Source organism: Vanessa tameamea, chromosome 21 (genome assembly GCF_037043105.1).
Source record: "Vanessa tameamea isolate UH-Manoa-2023 chromosome 21, ilVanTame1 primary haplotype, whole genome shotgun sequence".
Taxonomy (NCBI): domain Eukaryota; kingdom Metazoa; phylum Arthropoda; class Insecta; order Lepidoptera; family Nymphalidae; genus Vanessa; species Vanessa tameamea.
This window is the reverse complement of record NC_087329.1, coordinates 9,581,334-9,601,864: the sequence shown is the minus strand read 5'-3', so window position 1 is coordinate 9,601,864 and position 20,531 is coordinate 9,581,334. Positions and strand designations below refer to the sequence as shown.

General features: G+C 33.0%; 2 protein-coding genes and 1 long non-coding RNA gene across 3 annotated transcripts in view; all 3 read left to right on the top strand.

Moving 5' to 3' along the window:
• Positions 1–20,531, top strand: part of LOC135193918 (uncharacterized) — a 569,995-nt gene that overhangs the window by 428,367 nt on the left and 121,097 nt on the right. The gene's annotated exons all lie outside the window — the stretch shown is intronic.
• The window catches only part of LOC113395575 (uncharacterized), a 333,619-nt gene that overhangs the window by 220,306 nt on the left and 92,782 nt on the right, over positions 1–20,531 (top strand). The gene's annotated exons all lie outside the window — the stretch shown is intronic.
• Positions 1–20,531, top strand: part of LOC113402326 (uncharacterized protein CG3556) — a 114,435-nt gene that overhangs the window by 48,416 nt on the left and 45,488 nt on the right. The window lies entirely within an intron of this gene.

Genomic DNA, 20,531 nt, shown 5'->3' with positions numbered 1-20,531 from the left:
TAATCTCCGGCACAAATGACTCAATTCTAATTTTACTAATTCTAATTCCACTAATAGTATTCCTGAGTCGTATAGGGAATTAATGATATTTATATCATATCATTTTCTTTGTTAAATTGCACCATTGCGTAATACGTGGAGCGGGTTGCTAATCATTAAAAAAAGAGAAAAATTATTAGTAATGATTGCCACAGTTAAAAATAAAAAAAATATGGAAAACAGTAACTACTGAGTTTCTTGTCGGTTCTTCTCGGTAGAATCTACATACCGAACCGGTGGTAGCTTTACTTTAAATAGTTTGTTAAATGACTGATTCAAAAGTGATTGTAAAAGCTTACTTGAATAAAGAATATTTTGATTATATCTATTCACGCAAAAATGATGCAACTGTTCGCTGGTAAAATATATTAAAATACTCATACTAGGATAAGTGTAAGCAAAAGATAAATCGTACGTCAGCCTCCTTGAGAACAGAAAGAACGATTCGGATAGGTTCTTGTCAGGTCCTTCAGTAGGGTTCCGTAGGATATGGAACATCCTTGTATTATAAATGCAACTGTAAATTTTGTTTGTTACGCTTACACGACTTAACTACTAAACCGAATATCATAAAATAATACACACACCATGTCAGAGGTAAAGAACAAATACATAATACAGCTTACACCTGAAACCGGCCCCGCCAAACGCGTGGTAACCCGTATTTTATATTTTATGGCTTAGGTTGGCGGACGAGTATATGGGCCTGATAGTAAGTGGTCACAACCGCCCATAGACAATGGCGCTGTAAGAAATATTAACCGTTCCTTACATCGCCAATGTGCCACCAACTTTGGAAACTAAGATGATATGTCCCTTGTGCCTGATTTTCCATAACACAAGTGCTTTAGCTACTTACATTGGGATCAGAATAATGTATGTGATGTTGTCCAATATTTACAGTACACATAAAACAGTTACTATTATTTTTCTTCCATACTTTGAGTTTAAATCTAGATTACCACCCGATAGATAGCTTAACAATTAACTCAATAGTGCTTGTGTAAAGTACTTGAATCGAGTATATTTTAATTTTACATTAAAACTACATACTTTGTGGTAAGTCTATGTAGATCGTATACCGCCGCCTTATACTGAGTATTGTTTTATTTCACTTGGTGAGTCAGTGTAACTATAGGCACAAGGGACATAACATCTCAGTTATCAAGGTTAGTGGGGCATTTTCAGTAGAAAGCTGAGTTAATATTAAATACAGCGCCAATCTCTACGGGCGGTAGCTTACCACCAAGTGTGTTATATTGAATTTGAAAAATAAACCTGAGTGTACACGGAACCTAAAATATTTACAAACGTCTAGTATTCAAATAATGTTTGTGTATGAAAATGGGCCAACCGTGAGTTATATTCGTTTAGTATCCTTCGTTGGTACACCATTAATCTAGTTGAATGTTTGCACATACGAGAATAGATACTCTATAATCCGATCACATTTATCACTAGGACATTACATATACAGGGTTACTGGTAATTCGACGTATTCCCGTTAGGAGGTATGCATGCATATGCATTATGCAAAAGTTAACCATTTTTAAGTTATCCCGTTTTTTAGATTTTTTCAAAATAAGTCAAAAATGCAACTTAAAAAAAATATTTATAGAAAAGTATTATATAATTAAAATCTATTTTTTTCTTTTGTAATGTAAAAACGATTAAATACTGGTTATTTATCAATATAAAAATAGTAATTATCCGTCCAAATTTAAAAATGCGAGACGGAAAAATATATTACTTCAATGTTTTTTTTGATTTTTTTTTTTACAAAAATGCCTGAAAAATTAAAAAAATCGTTATGAAACTTATCCTGCAGATTATTTTAAAAACATAACCGTTTTCTTAGCTTTCCAAAAATGTATAACATTAGGAATTTATTTCAAAGCAATCGAAATAAAATGACCACAAAGGACGCTGGTGGAAATTCGTATTCGAACATGTACGGATTCCGAATAAAGGTCGCCCTGTAAAATTCAACTTCAACTACCAAAACATTATTGTAATAATTCCTCAGTTTACATTTAAATTTAACAATATAAATCAATTTATAAAATCCCATAAGAAATTAAAAATAATACCAATAATTCAAAGTCAAAATAATAAAAAATTAAAATACACAAAATAACATTCAATAAACAATAACAAAATAAAATATTTATAATGCATTTAAAAAAAAAAAAACATATTTTACTTTAAATATAAATCTGACATATAAACTTGTAAAGACTATTAAAGTTAAGGCAATTTAAAATTATATAGATTATAAAGCAAAGCAATCTTTTTATTTTTTTATTTATTTAATTATATAGCAACACTAATACGAAGTTTTGATACTAAAATATAATCTTCTCAATTATCTGTGTACGTGCAAACTCAATGACACTGGGATCATTCTATCGATGGGATGCCTCCCCAACGCAACTAGACACAAGACAAGATGCTTGGTGGTAGGGCTCAGTGTAAGCCCGTCTGGGTAGGTACCACCCACTCGTCACATATTCTACCGCCAAACAACAATACACAGTATTGTTGTGTTTTTGTTTGAAGGGTGAGTGAGCCGGTGTAACTACAGGCACAAGGGACATCTTCTAAGTTCCCAAGGTTGGTGGCGCATCGGTAATGTAAGGAATGGTTAATATTTCTTACAGTGCCATTGTTTATGAGCGGAGGTGACCACTTACAATAGTGGTCCATATGCTCGTCCGCCAACATAAAAAATAAAAAAGTCGTCTCTGGAACGCGAGTCGTTTCACTCAAATATCCGAAATATTCAAAAGTATTTATTATGTACATTTATAATTCAATGTAAATCCTCAGCTGAAATACATAGAGTTAAAATTCAACAAGGCCTTGACCCTTAACCTTTCACCTTTTAACTTTTGCCCTGTATTACAATCGGATGAAGTTAAAGCTTTATTCGGATATAAAAGATAAAATACATTTTTATAATGTAAAAATAACAACGAACATTTCGAAAGTGTGCTTGTCTGTTCGACAGTGTGTCTGTCTGTCGTGTGAGGCTACCCACACCTAAGACAAGTAGAGGGTTGTAAATCACGTGCTCGTCACGATGTCTCTTCAGCAATGCCAAGTATGATATGATTCAATTATTACTTATTATTCATTCAAAGAATACTTTTTAGAAAAAGAGCGCCTGGATTTAGGCTCGGGTTCCATCACAGGACAGTAATTATTGTTAAAAAACAGCATCGTAAGTCTGTTTATTTGAAAAGAGCAACTATGCGAGTTTCTTGCCGTTTCTTCTCGCTGGAATCTGCTTTCCGAAACGGTAGTAGTATTTATATACCGACGATTCAAAAACGCTTCATTATGAAGTTTACTTGATAATTAAATATTTATATTTAAGTTTGTTTGAATTAATTTGATTTAAAAATGTAAAAAAAAAAAAAACAATTTTGTTCGTCCCGATTTGAACTCCCCAACTTTGGTTAAGATCTACGCATTTCGTGCACAGAGCCACATCGGGTATTTGTATAATATCTATATTATAATTATACAAAAAATATTCTATATATATTATAAAACTTGCTCAAAGTTAAAACAAAATCGGGTGCACAGAAGTCGTTTTCGTTATATGTAAATGACTTCATAATTTCTCTGTCGGAATATCAAAACATCACTGTTCAGAATAAACGTTGTATAATTTAGATTCGTAGTCGGAAACAGCTACCGGAATTATTATTTTATCAACATAAAGAATACGCGAATCTCCATTTATATTTCAATATGAATAATGATACGCTGTTCATAATACATATTCATCAACTCACATACCTACTCTGTTATATTTAAAGTTAAGTTATTAGTTGACAGACAAACCGACAGCTGGCTTACATAAAGGAGACGCGAAAAAAATAATCAATACACAGGGAATTATAATTACGACCCGAAGTCTCAATTAAGATTTAAAAAAAAAAAAAACAAAGTAATATAAAGTTACACAACAGCCAGATAATACGTTGTAGGAATTTGTTAGTTTAATGAAAAATTATAATTAAAAAGATAAGTATTAGCTTTATTCTCAAAGTTTTTTGTATTATTAATATATTATGATGTCGTATATATTTATAGTCTATTTCATCTACACGATGAGTATACTCCTTTTCACGAAAGAAGTCCCACAGACGCAACGCTGTATTTCTCGCGACATAATGTTGCCAGGGTTAATTACGGGAAAATATTATATTATGAATATTAAGCTACGATATCAAGATTTTTTTTTTATTTGAATATAAGTTTTAAATTTGTTTTTTAGTATTTTATTAATTAAATTTTATATTTATTGCTTAATTGTATAAGTTGCATTTTTATTAATTATTTAATTGGATTTGTTTTATTGACTAGATTTTAAATGTAATTTATTATTATATTAATGAAAATTATTGAATAGATGGAATTATTAGTGTCGTTATTAATATTGATTATGTAATTTGATTGTTTATTTTGAATTTTCCGGGATATTAAGCGGAATTCTGTATATCACAAAACAAGGGAAAAAAACAAAAAGAAATCACAGTTTTATTGAATAATTATGATCAGTTACATCGGTCATACTAACAACACTGTCGGAAGACTGAATGGAAACAGAGTCCGATTCTGTTTCACTATCACTAGCCGTGGATATGATGAGTCGGTCCATTTCTTCATCTATAAGGATGTCATTTTTTAAATATTGCTCTTCCAAATGCTCTGCATGTTTGCATTGAGCAGCCCAATCTTCCGCTGAGATACTCTTAAAAGCCTCTTCGGTTATACTCATTATTTTTTTGGGTCTTGGAACACGATTTTATACGCCACCTTTCCTTTCACAAGGCTCTAGATTTTTTCGATCGGGTTGAATTGGCAATGATAAGGCGGCAATTTCAAAACCCCATGGTTGTGAGCCTTCAATAATTCATCCACAGCATATGTCGGTGGACCTTTATTTTGTTTGACAAGATCAAACAATATAGCTTTTGTCCAGGTATTTTCAAAATGATACCCTTTTCTCGCAGCCACTCTTGCAACTTACTTATGATGCTTGACAATGTGGGCGCTTTGTTTAATTGTGTACAGTGATAAGGAGCGTTATCCATTACCACAAGAGACCTTTCAAGTAGGTTAGGAATCAGTTTTTCCCTCAGCAATTTAAGGAAATTTGTTGAGTTCATGTCGTCGTGATAATCTTAAGACTTTGATTGGGATTTGAACATCAACAATGCATCATTTATGAAACCATTTTCTGTCCCTGCATGAGCGATTATCCAGCGACTCCCTACAGATTCTGAGACCACCAGTCCCGGCTCCTTCTCACTTTGCCAACAACTTTTTGTATGATAAGTATTATGTATATAGGTCTCGTCTAATTATACGATAGGTCTTTTTTCCACAGTGCGATTTCTTCGGATTTTTTCCAAATATCTTGCACGCCATGCGATTATGTCATGGCGTTCCATAATAAATTTACGTTTGGATAGGCATCGCTTATACCTGAAACCAATGTTATGTAATATTCTGTGCAATGTTGTGATGCTTCTCTGAAAATGTATGTCTTTTCTCAATCCGGCACGTAATTTACCCAATGTCGGTAACTCCTTCCTCGCAATATAAAAACTGTGATTTTTTTCCCGTATGGTGCACAGATCAAACCCATATAAGTCGAACTTTTGGGATGCGTACGAGTTTTCCCTGGTGTGACAATTTTTTTTGAAGTACTCGCTGCTGTTATACCTTCTTTTGTAATTCTGGTTACAGTTTTTTCGGACACGCCTGCAATTAAATTAAGAACTATAAATTAAAAAATATATATCACTTACAAGTTTTTTTTTTTAATATATATTCATTTTAAAAACAAAAATAATAGGAATATATCAACAATACCATAAATCGGCAAAAAAATCATTGGCACGGCAACCCTAAAACATACCTGTCATTGCGGAGACTCTTGCGAACATTGTTTAGTGGTATTAAAATACCTTGATTCTTTTGTTCCGCATCTCAGAACTCCTTCACCTTCAACATAATTTCTCGAGCCGCACTTTTTACAACTTTAGGCATCTCGAAAAATCCTTATTAAAGCACTAATTTAATTAAAAACACACAAACATCTACCACAACAAACGAACTTGATAACATTGACTGACCATTGACATTGACAAACGACATGCCCGATCTGTCAAATTTGAAAGTATTTTTTAGCTCCACAATCCACCGCGGGACTTCTTTCATGAAAAGGAGTATAAACAAATAAAAAAACTTTGACATTGAATCGACGCAATGTCATTGGTCTTACATAATCTGTGGTAATCACACATCATTACAGAACCCCTTTTTGTTTTTTTTTTTTATTCTGGCTTTTATTTGTGCCAAGAGGGCACAGATTATTAATAGATAATGGCACTTTATTAATGGAAAATCAAATTAAAACGAATATAATTAGTGAGGCGTATAGCGTTGTATTATAAATAAAAATATTTTAAACAAGAACTGTGTATTGTAGGTAAATGAAATCGATGCTTGTTAAAATTTCGCCGGTTCTTCTCAGGTCCGAGGTGTTAATTTCCGAACCGGTGGTAGATTTTTGTCTATAAATTATAATATTTTGAATATAAATTGATTTGATTTGAAAAAAAAAAATAAGCAAGTGTAACTCTTCCATATTGAGCAAAGATTTTTGACGTTGACTTTGTTCGTAGCGTACAGTATCGCATGGACTGTTAATCTAAGATTTGTTTAACCTTACTCGTTCATCGATTGGAATAGGTTGTAGGTCTGTCATTATTATTTAACATATAAAATGCAGTAATCTAATATTCTAAGTCGCTCTAACTTGTATGGACTGCATCTAGGTTCTAGGTATTCGCTATATTCCATGCAGACCATTGTCCGAGATGTTCTCGTATTCACAGTGGTATTCGAATGTCTTTACAGTGAACGCTTTCGTTTCCACTCCAATAGATTTGTAGAACATTCTCGAATTTGTTGTGCAATTCATGTAAATTTTAGATTTTAAAACTTGTTTAAACTTTCAATGACCGCTATACACTCGGATTCTAAATGCGATTGTCAAATCAAATCAAATCAAATCAAATCAAAAATCTTTATTCAATATAGAAGTGTTTACACTTGCTTATTGATTGTCAAAAATCTACCACCGGTTCGGAATTTAGCACCTCGGACCTGAGAAGAACCGGCGAAAGAAACTCAGCGGGATATTTTTTTTTTTTTTTTTTCGTTTTGCATGTACAATAATTATTATATTTTAGTTATTTGAAACAGCCTGGAGGCGATCATTTCATTCCCAAGGTGTGCAGTCAACTAAAAAGTCATTAGTGTTGTAATATCCTTTAGCACACAAACGCTCTTTAACGATTCTTTTGAATTTTATAATTGAATAATTTTGAACGTTTTCTGGGATCCTGTTGTAAAAACGTATACATTGCCCCAAAAAAGAGATAAAATATAATTTTATTACGCCACATTTACTGCTAAAAATAATATATCAGAACTTTTATACCTAAAATTAAACTAATAAAGTGAAACGAGTTAGGTATTTATTGATCCTGCATACTTAATGTGGAAACCACAGATTCTAAAAAAGGAAATCCGAAATCAAAGTCTTCCACTACATGTCCGGTATGTTATACAATTCAATGATTAAACCAAATATTGAATATTTAATAGGGATATAAGGCTCTTCTGCGAAAATGAATCCCTTAGATCAAAAACAGAAAAAAAAATTAAAACTTTAATTCGTCAACAATAAAGAGCCGTGACGGCCCAGAGGTTACAAGACGTTAATCTTAACCAATGATTCTGAATTCAAAAAAGCACAAAATTAATTCATGTGATTTATTTGTGTTTATAACATATCTCAAGTTCGATGTTGAAGGAAAACATCGTAAGGAAACCTACTCGTAGCGGATGAGATCGAAAATGAAAATTGGCTTTCTCTAGTATGTGCTGTGTTGTTGTGTGTGGTTGCGATTTTTTACGATATGCGACAAAAAATTAAATCAACCAAACCATTTCAACCGTTTTTATAATGTTTCCAATCGTTTGATGCTGCTTTCGAAGCTACAGTTTAAAAATGGACGCTTCGTAGAGTGTACTTGAGGTTTTAGATGATCGGAAATTCTCACAAGAATAAAATTCACTTAGCAGAAAAGAACCGATTAAAAAAACGTGCGTCTCGGGACGCCCGACAGAAGTGATAACTTGAAAAACGTCTGTCCGAAATACGGTTAGAGCTGTGGGTTAGAGTGAGAGGGGAGGAGCGTGCCTACCGCTGCGGTATGCGTAAGAGAAAAGGAAGTCAGACTTCTGCCGTCGTAACGCGTTACGTAACGAGATTGAACGCAAGTGAATTTGAGTTATCACTTCTAGAAAACAAAAGACTCAAATAGTGAATTTAGTTACAGTATTTTGAATATTTTTTATGGTTCTATAAGATTGAAAACATTTTTAAAAGGATACAGTTATTTTCGCCTTTAGATTTTCTTTACAACTGAAAGCAAACTATATTTAGTCCGTGAATTAACAAAATGAAAATCAAAATGTACTTTATTCGAGTAGGCTTTTACAAGTACTTTTGAATCGTCATTTAACAAACTATTTAAAGTAAATCTACCACCGATTCGGAATGTTGATTCTACCGAGAAGAACCGGCAAGAAACTCAATAGTTACTCTTTTTCAACATCTAAAAATACAGTCATGTTAGTTAAATACAACTATATATGTATGTTATGTCTCCTGCCTGGAAGTCAACAAGCATTAACTCCACAAGTAACATAATAACAAAAAAAAATGTCGCCAAAATGACGAATACATGTATACGTATGGATCGTAAAGCGATTGCTCACGCTTTGCATGATGCGCTGTGCAATAAGGTATTAATTACAGTATTAAACAATAGTCGCTTTAAATCTTAATTAGCTAAGAAAGTATAACTTAACAAATAAGTTATGGATTCTCGACTCACAAGTATAACAATCAAGTTCTGAGACGAAGCGAAGTTTCCGACAAAGTTTACGTAATAATTAATATAAAAGTTTTTTTATGGACTGACCTATATATACAGATATATTTGGGAATTCTTTGATATTCTTTTTTAGTACTTTCCTAGTGATCCAAGAGATGTTGTTACTGATGACTCCGTGACCTATCTAATCAAATGTGTTTCCCCATAGGCCTTACTGTAACCCCCATTACAATAATATACCTACTTTTTACTGGTGGTACCTACCATCAACTCATTCTTTATTGATGATCAGGTCTACTACTAGGCCGTTTTCCATTCTATATAAAATTTAAAAAAATACTTCACATCACTGATGTAATACTATTTATTGTAAGTCTTTATTATTTAATTGACACGCACACACACACACACACACACGAATGAGAGGAACACTATAGCAAATGGCGGTCTGATGAGGAATGATTGATCTCTCAAATAAAATGCTATAGAAAGCTTGTAAACATTGCAAACTGGATAAAAAAACTATCTTATACTGAACTAAGTACAAATCAAAATATATTACTTAATGCAATATATTATTACCCAGATTAAGTGAATGAGAAGATATTGATTTAAATCAAGCATAGACGGCAAGAAATCCAACGTTTCATATTAAGTCTTGTAAGTCTTAACGAATACGTTAATACAAGAACATGCAATTCAGATTTGTCACGTCAAGTCTTCGTTTCGAAGCGAGTGGAACTGCGAAACGCACATATATAATAATATTATATTCTGGAATAAGTTATTTACGTTCATCGGGTTTAGTTACGCATTCCAAAAAAAAAAGTCGCCGCACAAACTAGTCAATTAACTCCTTTAAAACCAGAATAAAATTTGGTACTTATGTTTTTACACCACTTTTTTTATTAAAATATATAAAACCTAACCTAACTTATATGGGCGCATTCAGTTTTTTTTGTTGTGGTGGCGTATTAACCCTACTTAATAACATAAGTACCTAAAATTTCAAAGGTTAAACTGGTGGCAAATACCCTTAACATTTTATAGTCACACACCAATTTATCACCGTGCTAGCGATATTGCTTGTGTAATCATAAACATTTGTTCTCGCGAGTCACCTGCTCCAGGTAAACTAACCGTTCAACTTCGTTCGCGTCAGCTATAAATAAGCATCAAACCATTTTTCATCGTCAAACCTTTTCTGGTGCTCGTGATAAAACAAAACATTTAACCCACGTTGCAAGGTTTAAGAGTTTTGGACGTTTGCTGGCTGTAAATCGCAGTTTTAGTTCACAATCGCGTTCGAATGAAAACTGTCTTCGTCGTCTAAGATTTTGCTGGTTATATTCTAGTAACGTCGAACTTTCTCGAAAGAACTTTTTTATTTTTATCTAGAAGCCAAAGGGAAAATGTAGCTCATAACTAACACAAAGCGGTTTCAACCATGTGATACGGATCTAAATTGTTTTAAATTTTTTTGGATATGTATTTATTTATTTATTTATTTATTTATTTATTTGGGAAACAAACAATTTTAAAAACACTGTAATATAAAACAAAAATAACATAAAACACAAATCAATCAAGTTTCCACTTAAAGCTAATACACAAAAAAAAATAAATATATAAAATTAAAATTAAAACAAAAATAAAAACAGCATATAAGTACTTATCAATTTAGATACAGTTAACATTTTAAGATATCACGAACTGCTCTTTTATATACACCAATTTTTGGGCAAAAAATGTCTAATTTTTGGAAGTTATTATTATGATTTAAGCAAGAACGGTACAAAAACACATTTTTTGTAAATTTATTTTTACATGAGGGTACAAAGAACAATGAATTATTTCTAGCACTAAGACGAGGACATTTAAATAATATGTTACTTAGAAGATATTTAGAGTCAACCATGTTATTGATTATTTTATACAAATATAATTGGTCTCTTAATTGTCTACGCACAGTTAATGGGACTATTCTAGAGGTATCTTCGTTATCAGATAAACCAGCTCTGAATCGCAAATGTTTTAAGAACTTATTTTGTAATCTTTCTATCTTATCTACATGGATGTTATAATTGGGATTCCAAACTGTAGAACAATACTCAAGTATAGACCTCACGTATGCGTTGAATAAAAGAATAAGGGTGGAGCAATGTGTAAATTCTTTACTCAATCTTAAGATGAACCCAAGCATACGATAAGCCTTGGAAGTGATATTATCGATATGACAAGTAAACGCTAACTTGTGGTCTAAAAGTACACCCAGATCCCTAACCTCTGATATTCTGGCTAACAAGGTATCCTGTAGAGAGTAATTATATACGATAGGGTTTTTTTTCCTTGTGAACGTAATTATGTTACATTTTTTAATATTTAGATACAAAAGATTTTTAATGCAATAGTTACTTAAGCTATTAAGGTCAGATTGAAGTGAAACACAGTCTTGAGCCGAATTTATAGTTTTAAAAATTTTTATGTCATCCGCATAAAGTAAAATATTGGAATTAGATATGATTTGGGTAATATCATTAATAAAAATATTGAACAATAAAGGCCCAAGGTGAGACCCTTGTGGTACACCTGATGTGACGGGCACAAATGATGAACAAAACCCTTTAACAGCAACAGCTTGACTGCGGTCTCTTAAATATGATTCAAGCCAGCGAAGTAGATCACCGTGTATACCTAATAAATTAAGCTTTTTGATTAATAGGGAATGAGAAATCTTATCGAATGCCTTTGAATAGTCCGTGTACACTACATCCACCTGACCACCACTATCCATCACAGCTATAAGTTGATGAGTAAATTCACATAAATTAGATTCAGTCGACCTACCATCAATAAACCCATGCTGTTGATCAATAATAACCGGCCTTAAAATAGGGTATAAATGGTCATAAACAATTTTCTCGAACAACTTAGCAATTGTATTCAATTTAGAGATAGGTCTATAATTCTGTATATTATGCCTATCACCAGACTTATGAATGGGTACCACATATGATTGTTTCCACACCTTAGGAATTCTTCCGCTACGAAGAGATATGTTAAATAGCATGCAAAGGGGTAGTGCTAAGCTATTATAGCAGGATTTCAAAAAAATCGGAGGGATTTTGTCTGGACCACTGCCTTTGGTAATGTCAATATTTCTCAAATATTTTCTAACAATATCGATAGATACATCAATTGAACCTATAGACACAGACAGAGAATTTAAAGAATGGTCCAATGGCAGTGAAGAAACATTACTAGTATCTAGTTCGAAAGCAGACTGAAAGTGAGTGTTGAAAAGATGACAAATTTCATTGCCGTCCGATGATTCAATGTTATTATAAAACATCAAATCAGTTATATCAGATGTAGCATTCTTGGATTTTATGAAAGACCAGAAGATCTTGCTGTTACGTTTAATGTTATTTTCAGCATTTCTAATATATCTATTGTAACAATCAAAACAATAAATAACCCTTTGCCTTCTTGTCAACATAAAAACGAAAAAAGTCACACATAAACTAATTAACTATATTATCTTTCAAATAGAAACACGATGGCACAAAGTATAGTTATTTTGGCTAAACCCAGGATTCAAACTCGGGTCTTCGAAACCTGCAATCGTGTTAACTAACCCCTGATTATGTTTTTTTAATTTAATAATTAAGAAATATATAAAATATATACTTAGTTGATAACAAAAGTAAATTATTTTAAGTTTGTTAAGGTTTAAATGTTTCATAAATATACTTATATAAATTTACTATATAAATGATGATAGGTGCAAAACCCGCCTGTATAGGTACCACCCATTCTTCGTATAATCTACCACTAAACAGCAATGCTTAGTATTATTGTGTTCCGGCTTGAATGGTGAGTGATCCGACACATATCCCGCTGAGTTTCTTTCGACGGTTCTTCTCAGGTCCGAGGTGCTAAATTCCGAACCGGTGGTAGATTTTTGACAATCAATAAGCAAGTGTAAACACTTCTATATTGAATAAAGATTTTTGACTTTGACATTGACGAGAGACATCCAAGTCCTCAAGGTCGGCGACGCATTGCTGATTTGGAGAACGATTAACGTTTCTTACAGTGTCAGTGTTTTGGGCAAGGGTGAGCACTTACCGAAGCTGTTATGGATATGTTATTTCGGATCTAGATATGGATACGCATATATAAATAACATTTTACCGGTTTCGGATACGAAATTATTTCGGATTATCCGATTGTTTCGGATAGTTTCATTATCGGATATTAGATTATTTAGAAAAAAAAATACAAGATTTGACTTAATTTATTATTTAGTATTGGGTATAGTAGCTACTCTTTAGGTATAACACTATGCAAAAAGATAATTATAATATATTTTTTTTATCAATTTCAGTTGTGATTACAGGTAGATATTTATTTCGGATATCTGATAATTTCGTTTACGGTTACGGAGCTCAGGTGGCTTATTTGACCGTCCACCGATACTACACTATATCCTTTATTGAGAAAGGCTATAGAATTACATTACGCGAGAGAGGTTAGCAGCTCGTACTATTGTAAATGGCGGCAACAATAGCTTCTACGGAGATATTCCCCAAACAATAATGCATTGTATTGCTACGTTTTGAAAGGTGAATGACCTTACAGTTATATAATCCAGATCAATATTATTATTTCTTGTTAAGTAACCTTCTGGAGACACTTACACTTTATGAAGTATTGGTTGTCACACGCGGTTTTGCTCGCGTTTTAGGGAACATATTTACAAACAATTTTTTTTAAAGTCCGACATTTCATATACATACATACATAAATATATAAAAATATATTTAGTTTTTCATTATTGTTTATCATGTATTTGTAAATAACTTATAATTAATACAAGTTGTCGCCCGCGGGTTTGCTCGCGTTTTACGTGTCGATGACTGACTTGCTTACTGAGCTTGCTTCGTGACAAATATCATCAAATTCGTTTCAGTGGTTTGGCCGTGGAAGAGCAACAGACAGACGGAGTTACTTTCGCATTTATAATCTCAGCATAGACTATTTTTAACCGATAGTTTTTATTTATTCAAATAAACACAAATACATAGGGTATAATTTTATTTAACATCATTGTAACCAAAAGTATTCGTATCAATGATGTACTCTAACCTTTTGTACCCCCTGACTATGTCTTTTTGTACCCCTTGATAATGTCCATGCATATTTTGGTAGCGATCGATTGAGTATTTAAGATGTGAAAGCGTAACAAACAAAAGAAATAACAAACTCCGTTTCAATCACACGTATTAGTAACATTAAATTAGCCTGTAAATTTCCCACTGCTGGGCTAAGGCCTCCTCTCCCTTTGAGGAGAAGGTTTGGCATATTCCACCACGCTGCTCCAATGCGGGTTGGTGGAATACACATGTGGCAGAATTTCGTTGAAATTAGACACATGCAGGTTTCCTCACGATGTTTTCCTTCACCGCCGAGCATGAGATGAATTATAAACAAATTAAGCACATGTAAATTCAGTGGTGCCTGCCTGGGTTTGAACCCGTAATCATCGGTTAAGATGCACGCGTTCTAACCACTGGGCCTGGCTTAAAACCCGTCCATCAAAATTTGTTACAATATTATACTGCCTCTACGACACTTGCACCTTAACTCGTAGGTTCAAATTGCTGATTTCGAGGAATTTGTAATTGTAAGCAAGTGTAACTTTAAAAACTAAAACCCGACTACTTTCCTCCAGTGCTCCGTAAAAGTATGACACGATTGTATAAGTTACACTAATCAAGTTATTCTATCAAATATACTGAGACATATAATTCAAAGAAGTCAAAATAGTATATTTCGATATAGATATCATGGACTGCTTCCATAATTGACATATCGAAAATAAACAAATTATTTCAATGGTATAACCGCATAGAAGAGTCATAAATTCAAAATGCACAATTTATTGGTATATATTGGTATATATAACGTATATACTGAACGAATACTTAGGGCTGGCAGACACCGCGAAAATAATCAATTGCTTCTAACATTATTACTTTTAATGGTTATTTATAGGATTTGCAACGAAAAAATACAATTATACATACTTGGTAGGGATGTATAATTTATTTTATTTTATATGTAATAATTTATAAATAACATTACAATGAATACGTACTTATTCAATGAGTGCCTCAGATCCTAGTCTCTTCCAATGTCTTTATACAATTATACAAATAATACAACGTTGCATGACAATACATATGTAGTACATCCAATTAATTATTAGAAAATTAGTCTATTGTAGTAGTGAGTTTACGATAACAAAAGAGTTGTATTTTTTTTCTTCTACCGACATATTTACAATTGGGTTACACTACAGCATATGTGCACTTCAACAAAAAAATATTTACATATAAAATAATATAATTATATATTTATATTTGTATTTCAATTTATAAGTTGTATACACAATGTCATACCCATATTAAGCCGGGACGGGTTGGTGTTAAAAGCTTTGAATAAAATTAATTAAATTCGTATAAAATGCAAAAGCAAACGAGTCATCTCCTTATCTTCTCCAATCTTCGTGTCATTGGTAGAACATTTCCTCCTAAGCACTTCTCTATCATCATAACTCAGAGTTTAAAACAGCCTCTGACAGGTTATTAGTTTTAACATAGAGCGATTGTCGTTACCAACGTACGTATGAACTTTATGGACGATAGTTATTAGTTATTATGCAAAATATGAAGAAGGAACCTTCATAAATCTGAATACTTTCGTAATCTTTAGTGGTTCGGCATCACGAAATTATACTCCATACTAATATATAAAAGAGATAAGATTTATTTGCTTGATTTTCCGTTTTCACGCAAAAATTCTAATTCAAATTCTGAATGTTATTTATTCAAGTAGACTCATAAAAGTTATTTTGAATCGTCATGTAGAGTGTTGAATTCAACGTAAAGCTATCACCGGTTCGGAAAGTGGATTCAACCGAGAAGAACCGGCAAGAAACTCAGTGGTTTATCTTTTCTAACATGGTCTGGTCCCCTTGAGATTATCCGCCGCAGCCGATCGATCAAGACGTCATAATTATAATCAATGAAATGTTGTAAATGTCCAAAATATTCAAATATTTCTGACGGGCTTCATATACTAGCTGGTCCTGAAGTCTATTAAAAGTACTTAACGCAAAATAAATTTTCAGTTTCAATTACAACCCTAGTAAGCGACGTAGTAAAATGCAGTCCGCCATCACAGACCGCGCTATAAATAGTCTCGGTGTTAACCATCAATATGTAAATCAATAAGGATTGTTCAAACAGACGGATGATGTCTACATATGTGTTATTCCATATATCTATTCAGAACATCATGTCTTTCTGTTAATCATTTAGTTTGTGACTATAAAATTGACATAGGTACATATTAATAGACACGCGAATAAGGTAACTCTTTTTATTATTGGTTACTTTACAAATACCAATAATTCAATCATATCGATAAAGAAGCTTTGTAATGGTTAAATGGGCACTTAATGATAACTAGTCACCGCTGCCAATATACATGGTACTGAGGCTATTGCAATACTCAATTCCGGCACTAAACATCATCATCTCCAGTCAAGCAATCATAGGCGCCTCTCCTCACTCCACGTGCCATGCCCCATTTCTCATCATCAAAACGCGTCTCGTATTCCTTATCCCAACAGGCACGAACTCCAAATTAACGAAGGAAAAGGGATTTTATTTAATAAAAGTCAAACGTTATCGCAACAGTGGATTATAATTATATAATACAATATTTCTTTATAAATGACCTATTTAAATTGAAAGCAATTTTTAAATCCTATTTATAGGTCCCGGGTTCACCAACGAACTTCAGCCTTATAATATTAGTATAGATCTATAGCAGTGGAATACGCACAGCCTTTAACATTTAATCGGTTACTTGTGTTAACTTAAAAATATTATATCAACGAATATGAGAGTTAAGCAAGAACTAAGTTAAGGTTATGAGAACAAAAGCCGTTAAAATGCTATTCATTCAAGCTGTTTCCAGTAAAATAACTATATTCGAATACACTGGCGTAAACGTGTATACTTTTAACCGTTTAATAACGAAAGTATTAAAATACAGAAGAAACCAACCCTTAAATGAAATCATTGTTGAGGACAACTATAATTCCATTAATTTGTTTTTTTATTTACATAAGAATGATTTACATTAAAGCCTTCGTTATATCTAAACAGTATAAATAATCACTTCCCGCTTCTATTCTTAGATTTCTTAAACTATGCAACCGATTTTGATGCGGTTTTCATCAATAAACAGAGTGATTACTGTAAGTAAAGATGGTTTTGTAGAACACATGCATTAGTATTGTTTTGCTTTGGCTTGAAGGGCGAGTGAACCAGTTTCACCACAGGAACATAACATCGTAACTCAGAGATGCGTCACCAACCTTGGAAGCTAGATTAACGCAACAATAAAAAAAGTCGTCAGTATAATATGAACGTTATATAAAATTGAGAACTGGACTATAACTATCGGCAAGAGGGACAGAACAACTTAGTTCCCAAGGTTGGTGGTGCATTGGCGATGAGTGCCAATACCTACGAATGTTGGTAACCACTTTACAATAAGGTTACTCATTAGCCGTCTACCTATATCACATAAAAGATGCTGCAGAAATCGTAAAATTTCGAACAAAATATAAATAGTATTTAAAAGGCTCGGAGGTTTGGTTTATGATAGGCAAAAAGGTTTTTTCAGTCCACGGATACTGATTATTCTTAAGCTTACCAATGATGTTATTATACTTAGTTATTATAATCTTCGCTCGACCGGAACATTTAATTAACCTTCCATTTTATCCAATAAACTTAACCCAGAAAAACACGTTTTTATAAAGGGAAAAACAATTTTTTTTGGCAAAATCGTCCATCATAATGAACGAATATTGGATCTTAAAAAAATACTTTTAAATTACGCCTCGTGGACTTATTCTAACTACACTTGAGTAAAATAATCGTTATTTTAAGTAATGTTTATTCATACCTTCAACTATTAAGTACCAGGATAACATAATATCAAAAAGGCTACAAATTGAATACTGTTATATTTTTAGCGTTTGTTTTTTGTTTCGCTAGTTTTTACAACGCGTGCCGATTCCTAAACGATGCTTATTTACTTGGTGCTTTCCTTCATGTTCGCTCTTACAAAGACCTAACGTATAAAAAATATATTATTTTACTCACTCATGAAGACTGACTTTTTTAAAACAAGATCTACACTTTCGAATTGGTTTGAAGTTCAAATCTCCAATTATTTTATGTAACGAAGACGCAATTAACCAGCAGTGGGGCTACAATTGGTGATTATATCATAAAGAAAATCTATACTAATATTTTAATGGAAAAGTAACTCTGTCTGTCTGCCCGTTCGTCCGAACCGAATTCAGAGAAATTTAGTAAAAAGCAAACTCCAACTCACCCCTACACCGTGAGCGTAGTCGTGGCTGACAACCACTACACATACAGTATCATAACTATTTATTGCCCCCCAAACATGTAAACCCAGAACATCGTGATCTTCAAACAAATAAATACCAACAGACAAATAAAATAGTCTAGAGTACTGTACACTTTCTGCAAATTGAAGATGCGAAGGAAGTCGCGTCAAGCAGAGATAGTATATATTATTTTTAATATCCAATAAACGAACTGGCAGATGGACGATCTGATAATAAATGGCCACTGCCCATAAATATTGGCACTGTAGAATATACGAGTATGGTGAATGAGTGGTACTTACACAGGTGAGCATGCACGAAGCCCTACCACCAATTTTTAATATTCACCTTATATTTACTTATAAATACAATTGATGGTTTTGTTTAAATTTATTTAGAGGTACAGCAATATTCAAATGTCTGATTTGTTACGGCCTTATTATCTTTGTCACTCAAACTGCACAACACTTTATTTTTCACTATTATACTCTACTTTGGCGACTTTAGGTTTCTAATGATAATTAATGTCACTTACGACTTTTATAATATATTTTTTTTATGATATCGGTAGGCGGACGAGCTAAGGGGCCAACTGATGGTAAGTGGTCACCACCGCCCATAGACAATGGCGTTGTACGAAATATTAAACATTCCTTACATCACCAATGCGCCACCAACCTTGGGACATGTTACGTCCCTTTTCCCTCTAGTTAAACTGGCTCACTCACCCTTCAAACCGGAACACAACAATACTGGGTACAGCTATTTGGCGGTAGAATATCTGATGAGTGGGTGGAACCTACCCTGACGGGCTGCAAAAAGCCCTAACATCAATAAAATACCTACCAAAAAGAAATATAGGTATTTATTTTACAGCACACCTTTCTTGGTCGCATCTAGTCAAAGGAAAGGCTGGTTGTCCGACTTCTATTATAAGCTTAATTTCGAGTCATAATAAAAACCATTGTATATTTCCGCTTTTATAAACAATGTATCTAAATATAAATATCTAAATTCGGTAACAGATTATATAACAGAAACAAATCCTGTGTAATTCACGTGATTATAAGTCTTGAACAGCATATAAACACGTCGACGCCTAGTATCTGACGCTTCCGACGGAAATCGATTCCAGAATTATCGCGCGATCGTTAGTCCCTCTTCGGTTTCTTCTTTTTTCAGCCATCTCGTTGATAAACCGACGAGGATATATTTTTTAATGCTGCTACGTTTTTATTAATAACTTTTCAAGGATTACAATATCATAGTAGGTTGTATCAAATAACAGCCAAAGTAACAACGCTAATCCGATGTTCGTATAGTCTATTGGCAAGTTTATAAGACTGTAAATCGAATCAAAATCAATTTATTCAAGTGAACTTCACAATGAATCGTTTTTGAATCGTCGATATTTAAATACTTCAATCGTTTCGGTAAGCAACTTTCAGCGAGAAGAAACCGCAGGAAACTCGCATAGTTGCTCTTTTCAAATAAACAGATTTACAATGCTGTTTTTACAATAGCTACTGTCCTGTGATGGAACCCGAGCCTAAATCCAGGCGTTTCTAAAAGTAGATCCCAAAAACTTGGAATCCCCGGTTAAAAGAATAATATTGATTTGTTTGTTGAAGCCCAAAGTTGTATATGATTGGACGACAATCCGACTTAACCAAAAACATGACCATGCTACATATTAGTCGGTTTAAATAACATCTAACCTCTCGCCAAACCACGACAAATCAGAGCCAAATGGAACCGGTTTAAACTATTTAGTGAGTTAACGAATATGTGACAAAGAAGTGAGCCACGAACGGATGCGGAAGGCTGAATACTTACATGTCAACAAATCGCAAAAAATTAGGAAACAGCCGAGTTTGTTTCGCCGGTTTCTTTATTAATTTGAAAATCAATAAGTAAAGCTTCTATATTGAATAAAGGAATTTAATTTTTTATATTAAATAGATAGATAGAAAACAAGTAAATAAAAGTGCCTA